Here is a 19,641-nt window from a genome sequence, read left to right on the forward strand (position 1 = left end):
TACATTGCCAGAGTTGTGTAACCAAACAGAAAATGTGTCGAGCGTGCTGTTGCGAAGTCGTTGCTGGCGACAGCGTTGCTCTTTGCATGGTTGCGCCAAGTACGCCAGCTGCATATCTGGGGTAAATTTCGGTGCAGCGAAGTGGTAAAGATGTGAAGATGAACCAACCACAGAAGTTGGGGAATTTAGAACCACGCTTGTGGGGCGGCTAAGCTGAGTAAATGTTCAGCCGATATCAAGCAGCATATTTTAACTTTCTATACCTAAGCTCTTTTGTATGAGCCCTTTATTGCAAGTGTGATGCATGTAATTTCATCTTGATGTGTTCTCAGATCGAAGATTCTTCTCGCAGCTATGCCTCATTCCCTAACTGCCATGGCCAAAACTTCTTTGAGAGGGTTAATATGTATAGTGTTCTCCGTTTCATATGTGTTGAGGATGACATAGGCGTAGGAACCGAAGGGGGGGGGGGGGCAGGTGGGCAAGTGCCCACCCACTTTTTGAGGTGGGGGGCCAGCCATGTGTTTTGCCCCCCCCCCCACACTTTTCACTCGAGGCCCTCTCGTCTTGAGTTGAGAGGACGTCGTCACCTTCCAGAATAAACAAACTCGGTAAAAATAAGTTCCACGAATCCCCACGCACGGACTCAAAGGGACCCTAGTGGATCCAAGGAGGCCCTCTATCCATACTTGTCAGCGGAGGCCTCTGATACTTATGGCCTGAGGGGCCCTAGTGGATCTGAGGCGGCCCCAATATCCACACTGGTCTGGGGAGGCCCCTGACACTGGCGGTCTGGGAGACCCCTCTATCCACACTAGTCAGAGGAGGCCCCTGACCTGAGACTGTGATGGTCTGGGAGGCCTCTCTATCCACACTAGTCAGAATAGGCCCCTGGCACTGGCGTTCTGGGAGGCCCCCTACCCTCACTAGTCAGAGGAGGCCCCTGGCCATCCTCAATAGTCAGAAGATGCCCCTGAGACTGATGGTCTGGGAGGCCCCTCCATCTACACTGTATAGAGGAGGCACCTGAAACTGATAAACTGAGAGGCCCTTCTATTCACACTGACCACAGGATGCCCCTGAGGCTTGTGGTCTGGGAGGTCCCTCTATCCACACTAGTCAGAAGAGTCACCTGAGACTGATGGCCTTGGAAGCCCTTATATTCACACTAGGCAGAGGAGGCCCCTGAGACTGATGGTCTGAGAGGCCCTCATATTCACGCCAGGCAGAAGGGGCCCCTGAGACTGATGGACTGTGAGGCCCTTCTGTTCATACTGGCCACAGGAGGCCCCTGAAACCGGTGGTCTGGGAGGGCCCTCTATCCACACTAGTCAGAAGACGCCCCTGAGACTGATGGTCTGAGCCAGGCTCTTATATTCATACTGGCCACAGGAGGCCACTGAAACAGGTGGTCTGGGAGGGCCATCTATCCACACTGGTCAGAAGAGGCCCCTGAGACTGATGGTCATAGAGGTCCTAGTGAATCTGAGGAGGCCCCTCTATCCACTGTTCGAAGGAGGCCCTCGAGACTGATGGTCTGAGAGGCCCTTTATTTATACTGGCCACAAGAGCCCCCTAAGATTAATGGTCTTCTATTGAGAGGCTCTTCTATTTATGCTAACCAGTGCCAAGTCAGAAGGCCCCTGGGATTGATCGTCTAACAGGCCCTTCTATTTATGCTAGCCAGAGGAGGCCCATGAGACTGATGGTCTGAGAGGCACTTCTACCTATTCATACTGGCCAGAGGAGGCACCTGAGACTGGTGGTTTGAGAGGCCCTACTATTCATAATCGGCAGAGGAGGTCCCTGAAATTGAGGGTCTGAGAGCCCCTCCTATTCTTAAGTAGCCAAGAGACGACCCTGAAATTAATGATCTGAGAGGCTCTTCTGTTTATACTAGCCAGAGGAAGCCCCTGGGATTGGTAATCTGAGAGGCCCTTCTATCAATACCTGCCAAAGGAGGCCCCTGAGACTGATGGTGGCCAGAATAGGCCTCCGAGACTGATGGTCTGAGAGACCCTTCTATTCAAACTAGGCAGAGGAGGCCACTGAGAATAACAGCCCGAAGAGCCCTGCGGCGGCAACTGGCCGTTGAAAAAACTCAGGCCATATTTCGGCTTCTTAGGGACTCACAGAGCTCATGAGAGCACCTCAAGGGCTCCTAAGTAGACACGCTTATCTCCATAAGGGTACCACGCCGACTTCTGAAGGCCCCTTGTATGCATCTAAGGGCCCTTTCCGGCCTCTAACGGCTCCACCCGCCCGTGATAGCTCCACACCAGTGTTTATGAGCGCCACACACCGGCGCCTTTGAGGGTCTCTTACCAATGTCTCTTAAGGCCCCACACCGGTGCCTCTATGGGCCACACACCTATGCATCTCAAGGCTCTATAGGTGCATCTGAAGGACCCACACCGACACCTCTGAGGGCCCCACACCGGTGACTCTGAGGACTCACCGGCGCCTGAGAGCACCATGTTGATGCCTAACGGCTTCACAAGGCCACTGAAGGCACCACACAAGCTCTCACTGAGCTCTAATGTCCCATACCGGCATCCCTGAGGGTCCACATCTGTCGGGCACCCATCGGCTACTCTGAAGGTGTCCCACACTGACACTGTCGACTCCGAGGGCCCCACCTGCGTCTGAGAGCGTCATGCGGTCTTTAAGAACCACACAGGGCTTCTGAAGGCAGGCTCTGTCGCTTAGCTCTGATAAGTCTCATGCCGCCCTCTGCATATAAGAGTCAAACGCCGGCGCTTAGGTGATAAGGGCGCCTACATGCGAAAGAGAGTTGATAATTGATATCCCTCGCCCCGCTGGGGGGCAATTTGGCCCCCTGTGGTTTTTCCTGAATAGCAAGAAAACAGCGGTGTGCAGCGCCGCCAAATTCTCAGTACCTTCCCGGGCATCAATTTGACACCTTCACACAAAATTGCAAGGCTTAGGTCACCTTAGGTCAGGAGTTATTGTGGTCAAACTGAGGTCATGTTCGAGCAAAAATGAGCAAAAAACATGAAATCTTGAAACGCTCGCAAAATCTACAGTTACCAAGCAATTTCAAAGTTTTTTATATGGGCATGTAGGTTAAAGGCGGCGCTACAAAATTGTTATCTCGAATTTTCAAAATTTTGGGTTTTTGACCCCCAAAAATAAAAAAACGTTTTTTAGAAAAACTAAAAAAAAACAAAATTTTTCGGAATTTAAAAAAAACTGGAATATATGTGATAGTCCCGGCGCTCTTCTATATACATACCAAATTTCAGATCGATACCTCCTTTTTTGGCCAAGTTATAGCGAAAAAAACTGTTCAAAATTGATGACGTCAAATTTCGAACTCATTTTTTAGCAATTCTAGACCACGTAGCGTTTGCCGCTTGTCGCTATGTTGCGTGGTTCTCGAGATCTTAGGGATGGGGGGCCAAATTGCCCCCCCCCCCAGCAGGGCGCGTTGCTCGGACTCGGACAGACTTAAAACCCAAAAGTAGGTATTGTTGCCACACGTTTAGCCCAATGCACTATCTGTGTTAAAGGTTGAACAAGCCGGATTTTTTTCTTTATAGTACATATCTGAAGTCCGATTGAATTTGACGCAGTTAGGGGCAAAGCCGCTGCTCTTCTTTTAGGGTGTACCTAATTGTTGACGCATGCCACCAATCTGAATCTCATACATAATGCAATCATGCCCGCGTAGGAGGAGGGGAGGTATTATAGTCACAATCTCTCTTTTGGACTGCTGTAGGAATCGGCGGCGCGAGGCGTCGCGAAAATTGGCTAAAACATTTGTCAAAATACAGCTTCAAAACACATATTTTGCAAGCCTTGTAGCATGTAAGAGATCAGAACATCTAAGGTCCGGTCACCAAGTCAAGCAGCCTCTAAGTTTTGTGGTCTTGCATCAACCTTGCAGCTTGTTTCCTAGAAGTTGGAGATTTAGTGTAGGTAGTCGGCACGACTACGGGGTTGAAGCCGGAGACGGTTGGAGTTGACTATTCTGCAAATAGTCATTTTTTAAGCATCCTTGGGTGTTTTGGGGAGGGGGTTGCCCCTCGGATTCCTCGACCGGGGGGACGCGTCCCCCGTCCCTCCGTTTTCAACGCCCATGGCGCCTGCGATCAGTGTCCTGAAATTGATTTTTAGGAGAGTGTGATTGAAGCCGCAAGGACGTCAGTATTTCAAAAGGACGTCGATATCCGTGCGGAGCCTCAGCCACTGAAGATCCCTTAAATCTCTTAAAATTAGCGATTTTCACTAGCAATTTTGACTAATAGCATCTGAAGGCACCTCAAAGGATCATATATAAACACAAAGTAATGCCAGTTTACCCCTAGTACAATATAAATTTCAATCATTCACCACAAACACCAAAACAACACTTTGAAGATGTCTAGTTCTTGTCCATGATCGTACACAAGTCAATAACAAATATGCTTCAACAAAAATCAGCCCAAGAGCCAGCGGCTATCACTAAATATTGACGTCATAAGAGGGATATTATATCGAGCAAGAGGAGTGACGTAAAAAGCAGACGTCCAAACAAAGAGGTGGAAAACAGTTAGGAATATTAATTTCCTTAGCTTCCTGTTATGAAATTCAATTAAGAAAACTCCAAGGTAGACGCTGAATTTTTCTTGGCTGGAAAAAATGTGAAATCATTGTGCACTTTTCAGTTTTGTACCGACGTCGATTTAATGGGAATGACAAGGTCAATCGACGTCCCCAACATTACGTGTATTTTTAAGCCAAGGACGACATACTTTAATTAAAACTGTTGAAATTCGGTAACTTTATTTTAATTCAAATAAATAAACACAAACTTTTTCCCCAACCACAATCAACATATGCAAAATTAACTACTTTTGAAGGGTAGGTTCAAGGGGCAGCGCTACCCCGTTACTGTGACCTTCTGAGGGGAAAAAAATAATTAAATATGTTACAGTGATTTGATAGAAAAGGTATGTTGTGTGCTTATAGATAAATGTCGAAGTAATATATTCGCATGATTCATTTTTATCTATATACTGCACAGTTACTGAAACTGAAAAGTGGAAAACGACGTCCTCAGATCCCTCTATTCCAACGTCTTTTCTCCTTCATATGGCAGCTATTACCTTCACATGATAAAGGAAAAAACTATACATATCTGACGCACAGAAAACGAAAATAAAACCGCGTTGTTTACTGTTGGGCAGTTGGCCAGCGGTCTATGGCCTTGCCAGCGGTGTAGGAAACGGGAGTTGAGTATAAGAGTGGGTTTGTGAGGCCTTGGGATATACTTATTATCATTTTGCATAGCTGTGTTTTTAGGCCACAGAGGTGATATTTCTTTTTGTTAGTTTGCTTTTAGTGTTCGATATACCTGTCGACTTTTATCTGTCAGGGACGTCGTTTGGCTTTCCGGGACGTCGCAAAGAGAATCTGTTCGGGTGTGGGTTTCCACCCAAATTCACGAAAATCAGGACACTGCCTGCGATGCCCATACGGCCGCCTGTGGTGCTCATAGGGGTGTCTGCTTGCGAAAGACGGCACCTATGATGCCTACTCGGGTGTCGACATGCAATAGAGGGGCGCCTATCAATGCCATAGCGGCTCCTCCGTACGAAAGACATGCCAAAGAGGAGCGGCTCTGAGGCAGTAAGGGCACCTACATGCAATAGGCCTACATAAATGGGCGTCCACATGCAATAGAGGGGCGTCTATCAATGCCATAGGGGTGCATTCATACGAAACAGGGGTGCCGGCATGGCAAAGAGAGGCTCCTCCAATGTCAATAAAAGAGTGGCGCCTAAGACAAAGGCATATTTTATGCGACAAGGGTCGCCTGTGGGCCATGTAGGGATGTCTCTGATGATGACTATAGGGTGCTTATATGCCAAAGAGGGGCGCGTATGGAGCCAGGGGCTCCTGGGAAACGAGGAAGACATTTGTATTAGGGTTTTCAGGGGTCATGCGCCGTTTGCGGCAAATAGATTCTAAAAAAAAAAATCGGAGAGGGGAATAACTTTTAAAAATAGTGCGGACTTTCCGCGCTGTTCGCTTAAGCGGTTACGCCCCTGGACCCTGGGTACATCTGCCCGATCTCAGAAGCCGGATTTGGAGGTCATACTTGAAAGCAGGACGATGAGAAAGTTGGAGGCCCCTGAAAATAGGGGGCCCCCTGGAAAGGAGGCCCTCAACATTGTGGCCCACCCACTTTTCATGACATTCCTACGCCAGTGGAGGATGAGCTGAATGTTACTGATATTGATACGCGATATCTTGTGGTCAATGTTTAGTATAACACAGTGGTATCTTTCAATGCCAAAGTTTATATGGAACGAGCCAAAGTTTATTTGCATTGCAGCGAGCGGTAATGTGATGTGTGGAACGTGTAATATGTATGATTGGGAACCACTTGCTCTGTAGCCCAAAGTGGCATCGTTAGGCGGCACGGGTGGACATCGATAGTAGCGCCTCTATCGGTCACTAGGGTAAGCTGGGCTGTAGGCGACGAAATACCGGCCGAGTTGTCACACGTTGAATAGGTTTATAGACATACGTCTTGTGAAGAAGTTGAACTTTTGCCTTCAATATTTCTACAGGCAATTTTAGAAGTGATCTTCACATCTTGCAAGGCCGTTTAGATTATTGTATTCACTTAAAGCCCTCCTTATTGTTCTTGACGATGGTGCTGGAACTATTTATAATTAGTGTTTCTAGCTTAGTAAAAGAATATATTGTGCAAACGATGGAAAAACATAAAAGGAAGATTTTAAATGCAATTTTATATAACAATTAATGGTAGATTCTTTACACATAAAGGAAAAGCTGCATGCTAACTGATAATTTAAAGCTCTTGGAGCCTGATGATTTCTTCTTTTCTTACGTCGCCCCAATGGCCGCGAATACACTTGTGATAACGCCTATCGGGTTTGCATGTATGAGAATGTTCAGCGTTCATCGTCTATAGATAATAAAATGATTAGCATACCAGTAGGTGGATTGGTCGGTGGTCGGCCAAAAAAATATCAGAGCAGCAATTTTGACACCATCGTGTTCGTCATGCTCAGCCACGTCGAATGATAGGTAGGTATGCTTTTTGTATGGTTGAGGACAATTTAGGATGTTGGTGACCTGACCTTTGATGACCTCTGGTGACCTGACCTTTGACCTGACCCGAAAAATGACCCTAAGTGTTTTCATCCTTATTTTGGACGTTCTTTCGATCGCAGCTTACTGCGTGTCGCTACGTGGCCCAGGAGCCGGGTTAGAAGGGAGGGAAGGGTGTTCAGATACCCCCCATCCCCCTCCCCCGGCCCGGCGTGGAAGTCTCGGAGCACCGAGAGCACCGTCGTGCGGTAAGTTCACTTAAAAATTAGGAAAATTTTAAGTTATCTTAAACTTGTAACAAAGTGTACCATTCGATGCGCAAAGACGTGCTGAGGTCACTGGTGGTTTTGTTGTTGCTCTATCTTAATCAGATCAATAGTTATAAGCAAAAAACTGTTGACCTGTTTTAGCGAAATTTTTACACTTATACCCCACACATCCCCTCCTAAATATTGACCTAGAGCAACTAAAATTGCACAGAGGCGAGATCTCCTACGCGTTCACCTACCCTCTAAATTTGGTGTTTCTAAGTACCATAACTAGGAGCCAATCGCCGAGGGGGGGGGGACGTACCTACCCTCCTGGTCGTCCGCGTTATGAAAAAGGCCCTGGCCTGGCAAGGGCTAATATTTGATAATATTGAGGTTCGCCATATAGTGCTCTTCTGGCACTCACCTTTCACTGAGACACGTTACAATAGGCCTATGATTTCAAGAATGGCCGCGACAGTTCGTTCAATAAAATATAGCGTTAAAAAACTCAAGTTTTGAAAAAAGTTATCGAACGTTTTTTTTTTAAATAAAATTGATATTTCGGTAGCAACCATTACCCTCCCTGGATAGTGGATATTTCCTGCAAGTTTTGAGCTCCTTAGCTCCCGTCGGTCTTCATGTCCATGTCCATGTCGATTTTCCATGTCCATATCCATGTTTTATGAGCCAGTTCGTCGAAGAATATGTAAATCGTGAATATTCGCCATGGATGACTGACCTGTAACCCTTACCTTCGATGTGACCGAAAAGTGACCGACTTAGTCATGATTTTTGACGATATTTCGAGGGTAGCTCAGCACGTGCCGCTACGTGACCGACCCAGTGGCATGTCAGTGAGTGAGGGGCTGGGCGCAGAAACCGCCTCTCACGATGGCGCACTTGGACCGCCACTTTGGCGTGCAGACTCAGAAAATAGTCCGATACTTGATTTGTATTGCATACAAGGTTTCTTGGACAAAATCGACAATAAATACGTATCACATGATATAATCGTCTGGAGGCATACACAACGCCAGCACACATGATTAAACACAAAATGTCACTTATGGCAAAGGTCGCGAATTCCCACACAATGATGCAGCGATATTGACCAGAGGGGGCGCGGACCAGCCGTCCCCGTTACTCGTTCTAGACTACACAATTATATGCATGGACACACAGAAACATAGTACAATAAATGCATCACAGATAATGAACAGCTGATTGTTTCAATGAGCTCGTGTCCGGGCAGGTCACATGCGCTCGGGCACGCGTTGCGCAGTTCCTTTGTTGATCAGAGCTGAATGCTGCGCTGGAGAGATGACGGGTCTACTTGCCGTAGCTGGGGTAGGCTGGCTTGGGGCACACGGTGACGTACTGGTTCTGGTTCTGGGTGCGGGTGACGGTGACGTACTGGTTCTGCGTCTCGGTCTGCGTGACGTACTTGTACTCGGGGTAGGCCGAGGTCACCGTCTGGGTGACGTAGCGCGGCTCCTGGCGGGTCTCGGTGACGTACTGGCTCTGCACCTGGGTCTGGGTGATGTAGCGCACCTCGGGCACCACCTGCGAGCGGTACTCGGTGCGGGTCACGTAGCTGGGCACGCGCGCCGTCTCCGTGTAGTAGCTGCTCACCACCACCGTCTCCGAATAGGTGACCGTCTCCGTGCGAGTGGCGTAGGCCGTCTCGGTCAGGTACTCCTGACTGGTGACGTACTTGGTGTCGTAGAGAACCTTGGTGCTGGCGCGCACCTCCGGAGCGCCGTAGCTGGTGATCACCTGTGTCTGGGTGACGGTGCTCGGCTGGAACTGGGTGTCGGTCAGCTCCTGGTAGAGCGTGGTCGGCTCCAGAACCCTGCGAGAGTTGAACTTGGTCTCGAAGTCGAGCTTGGTGGACGTGATGGTGATGTACTGCGTCTGCGGCTGACAGGCGGGCGCTCCGTAATCGGCCGAGGGCGCCGGCGAGCTGAACGAGGGCCCGATGGCAGGAGGAGCGCCATACTGGGGGGCGGCGGCAGCGGCGGCGGCCAGCAGCAGCAAAGTCAGACCCGTCATCTCTCCCAGCTAGGTGTGCGTGTTGGTGTGTACAGCGGCGCGGCGGCGGAGCGAGACTGCCTCTCGAGGTGACCGCCGCTCACTTTATATACGGCCCGCAGAGCGCATGTGTTCATGACCCACATGAGGAGCGAGGCGCGCGCGCTCGCAGCGCGCGCGCACACACACATACAAACACACATACCCCCCAGACACACACACACGCACCCCCCCCCCCACACACACACACCTACAGGCTACACACCTACACACTAGAGTTGCAAAGTTTTCCCAATGGGCTGCTACCGGCACCGCCGCGACCCACAAAAATTTTCTGGGATACCGGCATGCTACCACGCCCCAAGCAAAAAAAAAAAAAACAAATTACCGGCATACTAAAAAACCTGCATTCTTGATTCTGGCTTACCCCTACATGACGTGCCACATTTTGGCAATTTCAGTAACCACCCCACCCAGCAGCCACCAATTGTCCAACCAAAACTACCAGCAGCCTGATTTTGGCTGAGTTGGCCCCACAAATAGGTACCACAATTTTGAAGCTCAAATCCAGCCTACAGCTGTTAAAATATAACCTGTAATCCAAGAGGTATTGCATACAAAAAGCATTAACACATTAATCAAAAAAGCAAGGATAAAAAGAACTTATCACTGAAATATGTTTCTGAAGACTGCACAGTGAGTAGCAATCACATTTACCACAAGCGTTGTAATTTTCCACATTCTCCTAAAATGTTTCAGGTACCAACCAAATAATGAACAATAGTCACAAATCACAATATAAAAAACTACAGATTCGGCCATGTTCTAACTGAGGAAGCGAGATCAACATCTGGTTTTCCTATCCGCCATTGCTTGCTGGCTCGTGAGTAAAATACGAATCATGTAAAATATGTGTTAATAACTCACTTGTCCTGAGAAGTCGCCAAACAATGGCCGTTTTCACGACGGAACTTTCGCAGAGGAACTTATTTAATACCTAAAAAGTACCTACCCTTTGAGGCCTTAACATCCCTCAAACTGAAATATTTTATGTTCAAAATAATTTTAGAAGTTTAAATCCGGGCATTTTTTGCCCTCAAATCACTTATTTATTTACAAACACAGCAATTTTTGGTTCTAGTAGCCCACCTTTCGACTATGAGGTATCAAATCAGCGTGGCAACTTTACTCCCTCGGGTATCTAATTCCGGAATTCTTAAAAACAAGGAAAGTATATATCGAGTTCTCTTTTATACCTATTCAGTTATGTTTTAATGGTGATTAAAATATGGCAATTTTTTTAATTACATTTCATATAAGAAAACACGCAAAACAATGAAACAAAAATAACTACGGCAGATAATTACCTTCAGGTATATAATTCCCACCAATCAGCACCTCAGTAGGATATGACGTCATACAAGAATGGTGGTGAAGGCAGTTTGCAGTCCCGGCCGGTAGGTCACGTGACCGCCGGGCGCCTCGGGTCACGCGGCGGTCGGGAGTCGGAAGCGGGGCGTGGTCGCGGGCGGACGCGCGGGGCATCATGCTTTGCTTTGCTTGCTTTGTCAACTTCATATAACTTACTATCGCATTCGTGTGAAAGCCAAACACTGCTCAGTGCCCTTAGAAATTGAGTTTTGGAAAGCTCAAGTCCCTATAGCTCCTCAGGTCGGCAACAGTTGAAGCCTCATCTGAACCCATGTGAAAAAACGAGGGTAAGGAACCTTGTGTTGCTTTTTCTTTTACCGTCGTAATTATCTCAAACCATCACAATTTTGAGTTGCCACATTGTCTGCTTCACTACATTCGTGTAAAACTTGGGTGAAGGCTGGTTGCTCAAAGAAAGGTGAAGATATTTCTTTAAGTGCCTAATCCGTGAAATATCCCGGCTCTACAAATCTACACTTTTCATTTTCTCCACGATACATTTTTTTTTTAAATTGTTTAAATTTAATCTACATTTGTTAAAATCGGGGCTTTGGTTTTGTGTAAACTAGATCATAAAGTTTACCATAGTTTTGTGTAACCTGATGGCTGAAGAAAATAGTAATTTTGCTAAAATGATGTGCGGAAATTTGTTGCTTTCCAAATCAAATTACTCATACCTATATTTCATTCAAAATTAGGAGGCATTATTACTGTTTTTTCTTGTAACATGAACTGAGTTTGGGTACGGTGCTCCGGAAACGTTGTGGAACTTTAAGCTAGCTAGAGCAGTTTCCATAAAAATTGTTTAGATAGTTGACATAGCTTGTTGATAACTCTTTTGCTGTTTCTAAAAAAAGTGAAAAAATATTTTCCTGCATTAAGCACACAAGGCATGCTATTCTCATAAGCTATCGAATGTGTGTGTGTGTTTTTTAAGCTGTTGTTTTAAGCTTTTAAGCTGTAACTTCAGTTACTTCACTTAAGAACATATTGCCCAGAATGCGTCACTGATCATGAGCTGGTATATCATATCATATGTAGCAAATACATAAATGAGAATAGTGTCATGAATTTTTGTGCATGCTTCTGGATCATCTGTAATTACATCAAAGGCTCGGCTCAAGAGTGTCCTGCCGACCAGCTCATGCCCAACCCTTTCTGTCCGCAGAACATCGCCTGCCACTCCCGCACGCCGTTTGCCCCGGCCGTCCGTACTGGTCTTCGCGCTGCGAGCCGCGCTGGAGTTCGCGGCGGCGTCGTGGAGCTCCCATCGGGACGGCGTGTGATGCCCGCGTCGAGCTTATAAGCCGTGAGCTTCGATTGGCGGCTCACGCGGTCACCAGCTGTATGTACAGCCTCGGCCCCGACGACCCCGCTAATGGCCGAGACCGGCATACCCCCGGCATGGGTCCGCTGTCCGGCGCAGCGCTGGCCGCCCGCATGCTACTTTTGGCTGTATCGCTGCCCAGCGGGAGCGCGCTCCACGCTGCGGAAGAGGTACACGTTGCGACCCGACTGAGGACCGCAACCGGATGGTGACACGTCGGCCTCTGCGCCCTGGCCGGGGCAGGCGTGACCGACGTCACAGTGGAGGAACGCCCAAACAAGACCAGCCCACCGTCGGAGCAGCATGAAAATATCATGTTCTGCCTGGACGTCGGACCCGGCGGCCGCAGTGCACCTGCACACGTGCCGAGAGGGGCGCTGGAGGCTACTCTGGAGCTTCTGCCATTCCGCGGCGCGACTGCTGGCAAAACGGCGGCGATTGAGGCGGTTGGGAACAGCTGCAGCAATGGTGATGGCGGTGATGGCGACATGGCGGTTTGGGACTTCATCTCAGCGCGGCCGCCGCCCAGGCGCCGCTGCGTCCGGCTGCTCAGCCACCTACCGGATGGCGGGGTGGCCCTTACGGCCCTCACGCCCGTTCGGTCTGCGGCCACGTTGTGGGGTGGCGGTCGCGGGGTTAGCGGCGTTGGACTTCGTCCTTTATCCAGACTGCACCGTACCATCTGAACGGATGGATCTGCCAAGAAAGATGACATCCAAGGCGGCTATGAGGCGATCACAAAGCTTCACCAAGAGCTTCTCCTTCATGGGGCCGGCCGGCCGTTAAGTCGCAACACCGGCTGCCGAGTGCCAACAGCTGCGTGCGCTGGCGCCGACGCGTTGTGGGCCGCGCTGCTGACGCCCAAGCTGCGATATCAACCATCTATGAATAAGTGGCAGCGGTGGCGGCTTGTCAGTTGTTAACGTGCCTTAACAGACGTTGCGAATAGCCCGCGTTGGAATCGCATGGTTGGCAACACAACGCAAGTAAAAATGGGCTTCCTTGATGAACCTAATTTTTAAGCATTGTAGCCTTTGTAATTTTGGATGTTTTGTTGTAGATATTATTTTCTACATATATACTATATAGGCACTCATGTGCTTTAAATCGCGCAATGCAATTGAACCATGGTAAAGACAATGATAAATGAACTGAGAGCTGACATGCCCCATGCTTTGTGTGTGTGTGTGTGTTTTTTTTTTGTTTTTTTTTTTGGCGAGTCGATAAAAGTGGTTTTGGACACTGGATGAGTTTTTAGGGGTGTGGTGAGGGGGGATGTAATTCCACAGACCTTCTGTCAGATTCACTAATGCAGTAGGTCTGTGCGGTGTTTAGTTATCGGAGCATTCTTTGAAAGTCGTGAATAGGGCCACCGAGTACCTAAAGCCGTGATATTCCCCCACAAAAACTTCTTTTAAATAACCGGGGATAGGTACATGAGCAGAGTAAATGCTATTACGAACGCCTATCACAATGCTGAGCGAATAGGAAAATCCATAGATGGAGAATTGTGCCACCGTTACCCCAGCGGTGACCTTGACCCGCATCGTCTGTCTCGGCTCCGAAGCCAAACCGGCGTGGAATTGGGAGCGTTCGAGCACTGATGGTCCAGCGCAATTCTCCACCTAAATCCATTCCTGATACACATTTGCTTGCTCATAGTCATGTAACCCCGGTAAATTCACCCAACTTTCATATTGGTCGCTCCATGGACAGATGGCCACAGAGATCAACTTAAAAGGCCATTGTTGCATTCATTTAGTGGAGATCATTAAAGAGCCGTGACAGGTCACAAGTCGCGTGACATCATACGTGTAACGACCAATGACGTCGGCCTGCAAAACCCAATGGAAGCGGCTAGCAGCGTGCAATAAAACAGGGCGCTGCTTTCTAAATGTCTGTCGTGCGCCATAGATGAATATATTCTTTGTAGCCTGGCAACTCAGTATCTTTTTTTAACTATTGTACTAGTATTTAATAATTTCATAATTTTATAATTGTGCTTACGCTTTATGTTGATATTAGTGATAAATCCTTAGATAAAGTAAATCGATGTGATATTTAATAGAAAAATAGCAAACTAACGCACCATTCATTCGAAAGCTGGGGAACCTACTAAAAAGAACTACTAAAATTCCTGAGGAACCAAAGGATTAAATGGGGATCAAATAGATGCCTGCTATTCCGTCGTGAAAACGGCCAATATGTATAAAAACGAAATAATATCCTCCCCCATCTCAAACGCGGGAACAAACACAAGGTTATCAAGGATTTCGGAACAGATGCGCCATAACACAGTTTTTAACCAGCTGATTAAAACACTGCAAAAAAAGGTTTTAGGACTGCAAACTACTGCCTCGTGAATGATTTTATTCATAAAAATCATCCAACACGATATTAAATTCCAATTGAAATCAACACTGAGTGTTTTTCAATACAATAAAATCCATTTCTCTTGAGTAATTAAACCAAAGGGGCATATGAATAAATATTACGTCATCAGCTTACATCCTTTCTTTAGGAGACAGAAGATCTTAAAAGTCAATCCTTGGAGATCATATTGCGCCACTTCGTATTCATTTCGTCTGCATGTTGTGTTTTCTTGCAAAGATAAGACAAAATGCCAGTTTAATTCATTTTCATTTCATTTTGGGACCAAAGTAAGGCTCAGGGCTACCTAACACCTGCCTTTTCAGCTGGATTTTCAGTGTCAAATTCTTTGAAGAGTATCTCAGATCACTTCTCAGGACTCAAGGCCAGCTCCCGTGTTTTGTGTTGTTTTGATTTTGCCTTTTGCCTAGAGAATGTTGCCATGAACATTTATTTATCTTATTGTATTATACCTACTACCTACCAATAGACTTACCATTAGACTTAGGTTGTGCTTTTGCAACATGAATGAGTATTCTTCTTTTGATAGACCACAGAAGATTCTTGACAATTCTAATTTTAGAACAAAACCTGTGAAATGCTGAGGTTCATGTGTTACCCCTACCCTTAGCAATGGAACTTCTACCACAAAATGTATTTTGCAGTGGCTAAGATTGCTGTTATTACAATTCAATAGCCTCTTAGTGTCCAAAGTTTGAATCATATGCTGATAATTTTTTTTGTGTGCAAAATAAAAAATATACCGGCATGCTACCGGCAAGACATGCCAGATACCACGAAAAAACCTGCGGTAGTGAATAATTACCGGCATGCCGGTAGCGCGGTAGGGAAATTTTGCAACTCTAACACGCACGCACGCACGCACGCACGCACGCACGCACGCACGCACGCACGCACGCACGCACGCACGCACGCACACACACACACACACCCACACACACACGTCAGCCATGAATAGTGAGACCCGTCGCCCAGCACCGACTACCGAGACCCAACGTTGCCAGAAGTCCAATCGACAACTCCTGTTGAGGAACGGCCCTTTGGATACGTACAACTTGAAAACAATGTGTCAATTCGAAGAAATTACAGATGGAAAGTCTCGAGAGCAGATGGGAGAACCGAGCCCCATTTGTGTATCGAAGTTTATCCACGAAGACTATAGAGGACATGTGTTTGAAAATTTACGGGTACTAAATACGCCGGGCAGTTGGAGGGGACGGAGGCCGCTTCAAATCCATTCTTTCCATTTAACACCCGGCCATAGAAGTAATACTAAAAATTACAAATATCCATGGTCACGCATCTCCTTGAAATGCTCTTGGTAGTGGGGTCGATGACGAGGCCGTATGAGTTATAGGGCCTGTTCCAGCGCCTCCAGAAGAAATTCTGGACTGGAGGCTCTACCAGAAGTTTTACTGGAGGCGCTGGAACGCTATCTGGAGATAAAACTGCTGGTGTCTTTTGTATACGGTAATGGCGCATTAGTTTCAAAACAGGATTGTAGTCAAACAATTGCTATAAATGATAAGGCTTTTCATCCTGGGCTCAAGGAGGAAGGGTAATTCTGGAAGAGGGTAGTGGCAATTATGTAAACTGTTGAGTCATAAAAAAAAAATCAACAAGTAACGACAATTAGGCACCGCATTAAAATATCTCAGTGGTTGTTGTGATTTGTGGTGGTTTAAACTGGTTTCTTATTCTGTTAGGACTAGTGGTTTCTAGCGCATGCTAATTGTAGTGTCCACCGCCGTCTCCGGATTCCGATGTATTCTCACAAACTCGCGGTGCAGAACACTAAGGCACTGCCGTGCTGTGCGGCCGGGCGGAGCCTCTCGACTGCTGGCTCTGACTGGAGCCGAGCAGGGTGCGGCCGCCTCACACTCGTATTACCGGGGGCCCGATGCCGAGCCTCGGACACCCGATGCACTAGGTACTCGATACACTACACATTCCCCCCTCTCGCAAAAAAAGGAACAGCATCACTGCGACACGTAGTAGTCCGGTCGTCTACAGACACGGTCGCTTCGCCTGGGACGCTGCACGCTCACATCGGCGGCGTCCGGCGACGGCTCGCAAGCTGTCTCGGTCGACGGGCGAGAAGCAGCGGCGAGCGAGGTCAGCGGGCCAGCGGCGTCGGCCTCCGAAGTCGTGGCGGTCGACGTGGTCTCGCCGGGCCCGGCGGGGGGAGATGCGGAGGGAGACGCCGGCGCGTATGGGAGACGGGCCAGATGGGCGGCGTTCCAGGTCCGGCCGTCAGCCAGACGGTACGTTGCGGGACCGACGCGCCCAGTGACTCGCACCGGAGACGTGAACCGACAGGACGTCTTCGAGCGGTGTCCCTGCCGTCTCACGCAGACGTAGTCGCCCTCAGTGATGCGCGGCGTCGTCACGCCACGGCGGCGGTCGTAGGACCTCTTGTTGGACTGCTGTCGGCGTCGAACTCGAGACGCCACACTGTCGGCTCCTGGTGTTGACGGCTGAATGACAGGCAGGTTCAGCCTCATCTGTCGTCCATGCAGGAGCTCTGACGGTGACTTCCCAGTTGTCGTGTGTGGGGTGGCTCGATACACCGCCAGGCTCTTGCGTACCTCGTCAATGAACGCTGCTGGTGGACAGTCTGTGATCCACGACTTGAACGTTTTGTTGAAGCGCTCTACGGCGGAGTTGCCTCTAGGCCAGTAGACGGACGATTTGGTGTGCTTCACCCCTCGGGCGGCCAGATACGCAGTGAACTCCCTGCTCGTGAACTGGGGCCCATTGTCCGTCACGATCTCGTCGGGATAGCCCTCTTTGGCCCACACAGTTGACAAGAACTTGATGACGTCTTCAGTCTCAGTCGATGACGTCAGGCAGACTTCCGCCCATTTGCTTCTGTAGTCAATCAGAGTGATGGCGTAACGGGCAGTTGCTGGTGCTCCGTTGATTGGACCAACGATATCCATTCCCAGTTTCGACCAGGCGCGGTCCGGCAGGTCGACTGGCTGCATGGGCGCAGGGCGCGCGCGCTGGGAGAGGACTGCGTCGCTGTGCTGGCAGCGCTCGCAACTTCGGCACAGCTCCTCCACCTCACGGTTGATGCCGGGCCACCACGCCAGATTCCGCAGCGCCTGTTTCATGCGGACGATTCCGTCGTGCGCGCTGTGCGCCAGCTCCAGGTATCTGCGGCGGAGCTGAACGGGCACAACAACTTGTTGGGCTCCTCTCAGGATGACGTCGTCGTTGCGCACCCACAACTCGTGTCTCATCTTGAAGTACGGCTGGACTTCAACCGGGCAGGCCTTGGCGCTGCTCGGCCAGCCGCGCTTGATCTGATGACGCAGCTGCTGCAGCTCAGGATCAGCAGCTGACGCGGTGCGGACGTCTTGCTCGGTCAGCACGCTCTCTTCATCTGTCAGAAGAGCGATCACCTCTTCTTCAGCGGAGCTGTCTTCATGCAGGTCCGCTTCTTCGGCAGGAACTGGCATCCTGGAGAGGGCGTCTGCTGCAGGAGTTAGGTTCCGGCCAGGCACGTACTGGACTGTGTACGCATACGGCAGCAGGCGTGCCTGCCAGCGCGCGATCCTCGCGCCCGCTCTCCCCGAGAAGCTGGGCGAGAGCAGTGTCTGCAGCGCCGAATGATCTGTGCGGAGAGTGAACGGACGTCCCCACAGATACAGTTTCCAGTGTTCCACGGCGAGAACAGCGCTCAGTGCTTCCAGCTCAGACACTGAGTAGCGCTGCTCGGTAGGGGTGAACGCCCGAGACCAGAACGCTACGGCGTTTTCTTCTCCATCGGAGCTCAGCTGCGTGAGTACAGCTCCAGCGCCCTTGCCGCTGCCGTCGGACGTGACGAATGTAGGCAGGCCCTGGTCGAACGGCTTCAGTGTCGGGCTTGCAGCTATCTTCAGCTTGACCTCGTTGAAAGCTCGGTTCGCTGTGTCGTCCCAGACGAACTTGGTGCCCTTCTTCAGCAGCCGGTACAGTGGATGGACGGTCTCGGCGTACCCAGGGACGAACCTGAGAAACCATCCACACATCCCCAGGAACGACTTCAGCTCCTTGGCGTTCTCCGGCGGTGGTGCGTCAGTCACGGCCTTGATCTGTGACTGCAGTGGTGTGACTCCCGACGCAGACAGCGTGAAGCCACAGAAGTCGACAGCTGCTTTGCTGAACACAGACTTCTCTCTGTTGACTGTCAAGTTGGCCTCCTTCAGTCGGGCCATGACGCGCCGAAGACGGTCGTCGTGTTCTTCCTGTGACACTCCCACGACCGCGACGTCGTCCATGTAGTGAACACATCCCGGGATGCCGTCCAGCAGGTTGTCCAGCAATCTCTGGAACGCAGATCCTGCCGAGACCAGACCAAACGGAACCCTCGTGAACCGTCGTAGGCCTCGGTGAGTCAGGAACGTGGTGAGCTGACGGGAAGCAGGCTCCAGCTCCAGCTGATGGTATGCGCTCTGCAGGTCGATAACTGTGAAGATGTTGCCCTTCAGCTGGTCTTGGAGCTCCTCTGCCGTCGGCAGGGGATGAACTTCGGCGATGACCTGTCGATTCAGGTCCCTGAGATCCACGCAGATGCGCAGCTTCCCGTTCCTTTTCCTGCTGACGACCATCGGGTGAACCCAGTCGCTGACTTCGACCGGTTCGATGACTCCTTCCTCCTGGAGTCGGTCCAGCTCGCGGCTGACCTCTTCACGAACAGCATACGGGAGTCGGCGGAGCTTGTGACGCACCGGTACAGCATCAGGACGGAGAACAATCCTGTGCTGGTAGCCACGGACTGTCGTCAGTGAGCGTATCTCGCCAGGGTCGGGCTGAGACGGTGGCGGTTCCGGGACTTCTGCGCTCCCAGTGACCGCCAGCTGATCGATTGCCCCACTCGCGGGGTGCAGATTTACGTCCAACTGCTTCAGCAGGTCCAGTCCCATGACGGCTTCTTCACCGTCGGAATCTATGATGAAGAACTCTGTGTTGGCTCGCCGTCCACGGTAGGTCACCAGCGCTGGCAGCATGCCAAGCACTTGAAGCTGGTGTCGACCAAAACCGAACAGACGAGCAGACGTTCTATTGAGACGACTGCCTTTGAAGAGACGTCTGGCGATGCCGAGTCCTAAAGCGGACACCGTGGCACCCGTGTCA

The sequence above is a fragment of the Amphibalanus amphitrite genome, unplaced genomic scaffold (assembly GCF_019059575.1).
Source record: "Amphibalanus amphitrite isolate SeventyFive unplaced genomic scaffold, NRLGWU_Aamphi_draft 000099F_arrow, whole genome shotgun sequence".
Lineage (NCBI taxonomy): Eukaryota > Metazoa > Arthropoda > Thecostraca > Balanomorpha > Balanidae > Amphibalanus > Amphibalanus amphitrite.